This window comes from Dasypus novemcinctus, chromosome 2 (assembly GCF_030445035.2).
Source record: "Dasypus novemcinctus isolate mDasNov1 chromosome 2, mDasNov1.1.hap2, whole genome shotgun sequence".
NCBI classification, from domain to species: Eukaryota; Metazoa; Chordata; class Mammalia; order Cingulata; family Dasypodidae; genus Dasypus; species Dasypus novemcinctus.
Genome location: NC_080674.1, coordinates 113,408,532 through 113,415,612, shown reverse-complemented (window position 1 = coordinate 113,415,612; position 7,081 = coordinate 113,408,532).

The following is a 7,081-nucleotide window of genomic DNA, read 5'->3' as shown; positions in this document are numbered from 1 at the left end:
GGGATTAGAATGAATCTACTATTTCTAGAAAAGCAATGCATAGTGCATGTATACATTCAGTTAGTCAGCCAGCCAGCCAGTGATTCATTCATTAACTGGCTGGTATTCACAAAATATTGTATACCTGTGGTGACTAAGCTAAAACTAATTACAGTCTTCCCCCATGCCCTGGAGAAATTTATAATTACTTTGGAGAGAAGAGATAAATGTATATCAAACATTTAAATAACAGCAATAGTATTGATACAAGGTAGTATAAGAGTTTTGTAAGGTTCTTATGAAATTTAAAATCTTTTGCACTTCAATGTAATTTTTAAATATAATTTTTCTATCGCATTCAAAACACAGTTTTAGGGAAGCGGACTTGGCCCATTGGTTGGGCGTCTGTCTACCACATGGGAGGTCCGTGATTCAAACCCCGGGCCTCCTTGACCCGTGTGGAGCTGGCCCATGCGCAGTGCTGATGTGCGCAAGGAGTGCCATGCCACACTGGGTTGTCCCCCGGGTAGGGGACCCCCACGCACAAGGAGTGCGCCCCATAAGGAGAGCCGCCCAGTGCCAAAAACAAAGTGCAGCCTGCCCAGGAATGGTGCCGCATACACTGAGAGCTGACACAACAAGATGACGCAACAAAAAGAAACACAGGGGAAGCGGACTTGGCCCAGTGGTTAGGGCATCCATCTACCACATGGGAGGTCCGCGGTTCAAACCCCGGGCCTCCTTGACCCGTGTGGAGCTGGCCCATGCGCAGTGCTGATGCGCGCAAGGAGTGCCGTGCCACGCAGGGGTGTCCCCCGCGTAGGGGAGCCCCACGCACAAGGAGTGCACCCGTAAGGAGAGCCGCCCAGTGCGAAAGAAAGTGCAGCCTGCCCAGGAATGGCGCCGCCCACACTTCCTGTGCCGCTGCTGACAACAGAAGCGGACAAAGAAACAAGACGCAGCAAATAGACACAGAGAACAGACAACAGGGGGAGGAGGGGATTAAAAAAAAAAAAAAGAAACACAGATTTCGGTACCGCTGACAACAACAGAAGTGGACAAAGAACACGCAGCCAATAGACACAGAGAATAGACAACTGGGGGGAGGTGGAGAGAGATAAATAAATAAATCTTTAAAACAAAACAAAACAAAAAAACCCACACAGTTTTAGCTTTATTAACCTGCAATTTTGAGTTGTATGATAGAAAAAAATCAATAAAGGGACCCTTAACTGTGAATATATATATATTTTTTGAATTTTTGGTTTTTTTAATTTTTTATTTCCCTCTCCTTCCTTCCCCAAGTTGTCTACTTTCTGTGCCCATTTGCTGTATGTTCTTCTGTGATCACTTCTATCCTTATCAGTGGCACCGGGAATCTGTGTTTCTTTTTGTTGTGTCATCTTGTTGTGTCAGCTCTCCCTGTGTGTGGCACCATTCTTGGGCAAGCTGCACTTTCATTCACGTTGGGTGGCTCTCCTTACAGGGTGCACCTAGTTCTAATTTCTACCAAAGACAATTATTTTGTCAAAACATACTAGTAAAAAGTTCCCATAAAATGATAAAAAATTTGAAAAAGAAAATCTTGCCTCCCATGATGGAATCTAAAGGATAGCAAATATTCCCTCTCCCAGCAGCTCATGCACTCAGGAGTGGGGTGAGGGTGGGTGGATAAAACCCAATCTTAGCTGACTGGATGATCATGTGTGAGGCAAAGTATGGGAAGCAGCTTGAGGTAGTTGCTTAATGGCAGCAGGTGCCCAGGAATGCAGAGTCCAGCAGATTGGCAGTGAGTGTTCAGTGGAGGCATCCTATACAGACTGTTACTGTGATGTGATTTTTACTGTAGATTGACCCTGTTGGTTCCTGTGCATTTTTTGAGCCTGGATTCCAGCTTTTCTACCAGCTCACTAGGCTATTTAATAGCCTTACAATAAATTCTTTTTATTTGTTCTTAACCCCAAATTAGCCATAAACAGTAGCTAGAGTTTGCTCCCAAGAATCCAAAGGAACAGGAGGTCAGGAACTTTGTGGCAGGCACTTGAGGGTGTTGAGGAGTAGTGGTCTCTCCAGTGGTAGACACGTCTGTGACTGAAACAGCCATGATGGAGTCTCTGCTATGGGCAAGTACTGGCAAGAGCAGGGGCTCCAAGATACTTCTGGCAGGCCTTGCACACTACTGTTTTATATGGAAGTAGATGCTGGAATATAAAGAATGCAGAAATTGGATTTCTAGTCCAAACACTGCCCATTACTAGCTATATGACCTTTTTAGGCTTAAGTTTTCATTCATACTTCATAGAATGAGGACCAAGCATCCTTAAGAGCCCTTCCTAAATGTTATGGGTTGAATTGTGCCCCCCAGAAAGATATATTCAAGTCCTAACCCCCAGTATTTTACAACATGACCTTTATTGGAAAGAGGGCACTTGCAATTGTGATTAGTTAAGATGAAGACATACTGGAAAAGGGCAGACCCTAATCCAATATTGTAGCTGTCCTTGTAAGAAAAGAGACACAGAGATAGACAACCAAGGGAGAAGGCCATATGAAGACAGAGCCAAAAGTTGGTGTTATGCAGCTATAAGCCATGGAATGCCAAGGTTTACCAGCCACCAGCAGAAGCTAGAAGAGGCAAGGAAGGATTCTTCTCTAGAATCATTGGAGAGTGCATGGCCCTACCAACACCTTGATTTTAGACCTCTAGCTTCCAGAACTGTGAAATAACAAATTTCTGCAGTTTTAATCTACCAGGTGTGTGATAAAATGTTACAGCAACCCTAGGAAATTATTATATGGTGTTAAAAGTCTATTAATCTTCTCAGTCATCCGACATCCACAGTTGTGATTTTGTAATCCACAAAACCAGTTATTTTTGTCCAATAAATATCAGCTATGTGTTTCTAGTAATGAACAATGACTTTTTAAAAAAGGTTTATTTATTTATTTCTCCCCACACCCTTGTTGTTTGCACTTGCTGTGTCTGTCTTCCTTTGTTTCTTTAGGAGGCTCTGAAAACTGAACACAGGACCTCTGATGTAGGAGGGAAGTTCCTAGTTGCTTGAGCCACCCCATTCCCTGCTTTGTTGTCTCTCTCATTATGTTTTTTCCTCTGTGTCTCTTGTTGCATCAACTTGTTCCATCAGCCTACCACGCCTGCCTGTCACGTAAGCTCGTTGTCTTGCCAACTTCTTTAGGAGGCAACAGGAACCTCTGCTCCCTGCTTCTGTTATGTCTCTAATTACCTTTTTCTTTTTGTGTCTCTGGTTGCCTCATCTTATTGTGTCAGCTTGTCATGCTTGCCTGTCACGCCAGCTCGCTGTCTTCTTTAGGAGGCACTGGGAACTGAACCACAGACTCCCATGTGGTAGATGGGAGCTCAGTCTCCTGAGCCACATCTGCTTCTCTGACTTTTATTTTTATTGCTGACATAATTTGCTTTACTGACCTCAAGATTTTTCTTTCATTAAAAGGTCTGAAGAAAAAATAATTTCTGTATTAGTATATAGTGTACTGGTCTTAAATACAAGAAATGTTCTATGAAATGCCATCTAATTATTATTGCATCCAATTATTGCTTCTGGTTGTATTAACATAAATTGTACAGATAACAAGCACTACCTATCATAATTGAGGGAAAGGAAAACCCATTTAGCTGGAGTAACTGGGGAAGGGTTCATGGAAATGGTGTGACTTAAATTGGGCCTAGAGATAGATGAAGGTAGTGAGAACCTCCTTCTTCCTTCTCACCACTGAAGGCAATGAATGACAGGGATGTTGTAAAGTAGGCCGCTGGCCAGGAAGAATTTGCTAGGTCTTTGTTGCCTTATCATTTTCAGTGAGTAGCTACTTAACTTCCATATAAGCCCATACAAAACCTAATTAATTATTTTGGAGGAACTTAGACTTATTAAAAATCTATTAGAGGGAAACAGATTTGGCTCAATGGATAGAGTATCTGCCTACCACATGGGAGGCCCAAGGTTCACACCCAGGGCCTCCTGAAGCATGTGGTGAAGCTGGCCCACACTCAGTGCTAATGCATGCAAGAAGTGCCATGCCATACAGGGGTGTCCTCTGTGTAGGGAGCCCCATGTCCATAAGGAGAGCTGCCCTGTGCAAAAAAAAACGCAGCCTGCCCAGGAGTGGGGCCACACACAGAGAGCTGACGCAGCAAGAGGATGCAACAAAAAGAGACACAGATTCCTAGTGCCGCTGACAAGAATACAAGTGGACACAGAAGAACACACGATGAATGGCCACAGAGAGCAGATAACTGGGGGGGGGGGGGGGGGGGGTGGGGGAAAGGGAGGGAAGGGGAGAGAAATAAATAAAAAATAAATCTTTAAAAAAAAATCTTTTAGAACAGATAAATGGTTGTGGTTCAACTGCTGCCTACCACATGGGAGGTCCATGGTTTGGTTCCCAGTGCCTCCTAAAGAAAACAGCAAGCTGGCATGATGGGCAGGTGTGGCATGCTGACACAAGAAGATGATGTAACAAGACACATAAGAAGAAGAAAAAATTGATTAGAACAAAATAAGAAACAAAACAAAAACAAAACAGAAGATTTTTAAAAAAATAAAAAATAAAAAAGAAGAGCAAAAGATAAAAAAAGACCAAAAAAACAAACAAACAAACAAACAAACAAACCCCAACCCCCCCCCCCAAAAAGACAACAAAAAAAGAGAGAACAAATTAAGAAGCTGTTAAGGAGAGTGGCTGTTGTTCAAGTGGTTGAGTGCCTGCTTACCATATATGAGGTCCTGGGTTCGATTCCTATTACCTCCTAGCAGCAAACAAATGAAAAACCAATGCTCATTGGGGAGTGAATATAGCTCAGTGGTTAAAGGCCTGCTTCCCATGTATGAGGTCTTGGGTTCAATCCCCGATACCTCCTAAAAAAACAAAATAAAAAAAAAACAGACACAAGAAATCTTAAAGTGGGTGTTATTATCTCTATATCATAGCTACAGAAGATTGAAACTCAGAAAGAGTAAGTCATTTGCCCCCCAATCACACAACAAATTAGTGGTGGAGCCAGCATTTAAATCTAGTTCTGCTTAATGCAAAAACTCATGATTTAATCACAAAACTAGATGCAGAAAGAAAAATAAAGTGTCAACAAAATAAGAAATTGCCAGTGCTTTAAATTTATTTTAGGTTGGATCCAACCCCCACCCCAAACAAACTTGAGACGAGAATTTGAATGCACATAAACTCATCTGGAGGTGATGCAGGTACACAGTGAGGGTGAGAAGATGCAAGGTAGCCAATAAAGGGTGTGTTAATGAAGAGATCACTGTTGTGTACCAGGCCCCGTGAATATCCTCTGAGATAATGAGTAGAACATCACTCAGAATTGATGAACCAATTGATGAGGAGGCTGGCATATTTATCCACCAAATCTCATTCCTCATTGGTTGACAGTTGTTCCAAAAGGTGTTAACTCCCTGACATTTCTGGCCTATCCCATGGGTGGATTGTGCAAAGAGAAACAAGTGTTTCAGGAAGGGTCATTGGTGTGTAGAGGAACCAACCAGTGAAGTTGCAGTTGAACTTCAGGTTGGGCCCATGGGCTATGGGTGGGACACTGACAGCCTTTGCTACAGGATATGAATTAGTTCAAAACAATTAATAACGGGTCCTTTTCTTATCATGTTTTTTTTTGCCTTTATTATTTTAATATTACATTAAAAAAATATTAGGTCCCCATATATTCCCCACCCCCCTCACTCCACTCATCCCCCCATAGCAACAATCTCCTATATCATCATGAGACATTCATTGCATTTGGTGAATACATCTCTGAGCACCACTGCACCTCATGGTCAATGGTCCACATGGTAGCCCACACTCTCCCACGTTCCATCCAGTGAGCCATGGGAGGACATACAGGGACAGGTAACTGTCCATGTAGCATCACTCAGGACAACTCCAAGTCCCAAAAACACCTCCACATCTCATCTCTTCCTCCCATTCCCCACACCCAGCAGCCACCATGGCCACTTTCTCCACACCAATGCCACATTTTCTCAATTACTAATCACAATAGTTCATGAATAGAATATCAGTAAATCTACTCTAATCCATATTCTATTCCTCCATCCTGTGGACCTTGGAATGGTTGTGTCCACTCCACATCTATATCAAGAGGGGGCTTAGATTCCACATGGATGCTGAATGCAATCCTCCTGCTTTCAGTTGTAGGCACTCTTGGCTCCATGGTGTGGTGGTTGACCTTCTTCACCTCCATGTTAGCTGAATGGGGTAAGTCCAACAAACCAGAGTGTAGGAGCTGAAGTCTGTTGAGGCTCAGGGCCTGGCTATCTTATGGTCAGTCCAGAGATTCAGGTCCCCTGGGTATACACTAAACCCCATCACCAACTACATATCCATTAAAAGTAACAGGAGAGGCTTAGGGACAAAGATCACATCTGAGTCCAGCTCCATCACACAGAAACGCAAACTCCAAAGAAGGGCCAACTAACATGGCACTGAACTCCATCTGCCATGACCATAGAACCTGTGGGTCTCTTTAGCCCTCAGAAGAACCAATACCCGGGATTGTATCTACTTCATCTGTCTCTGGGACTCTGCTGAGGTGTGCATAAGGGCAACCCCTCTGATAACCTCCTGGCTCTTTTTGGAGACTCATAGCCATATAAACTCATTTGTCCTTTCCATTTCCCCCTTGATTCAGGTCAAAAAGCATTTTTAACTCCTAGTATTATATGTAGACTGAGATATTCTGGTAGTCCGAGTTGACCCTTTTATTCAAGGTCATTTTCTAGTTACATCATCATCTGGTACTTGGTAGTAATCCCTCGGCACCAGGGAGGCTCATCCCTGGGAGTCATATCCCACGCTGGGGGGAAGAAAACACATTTACATGCTGAGTTTGGCTTTGAGACTGGCCATAGTTGAGCAACACAGAGGCTCTCAGGAGGTAACTCTTAGGCACCTTGCTCTTATCATGTTAGTTGATTTCAAAAATAAATGAATTTCTGTCTGAGTGAAATGGCTTCATAAAATAAATTAGTTTTCCCTCTTTAAAACACACATATTTGTCAGCCAAAGGGGTGCTGATGCTAAGTACCAG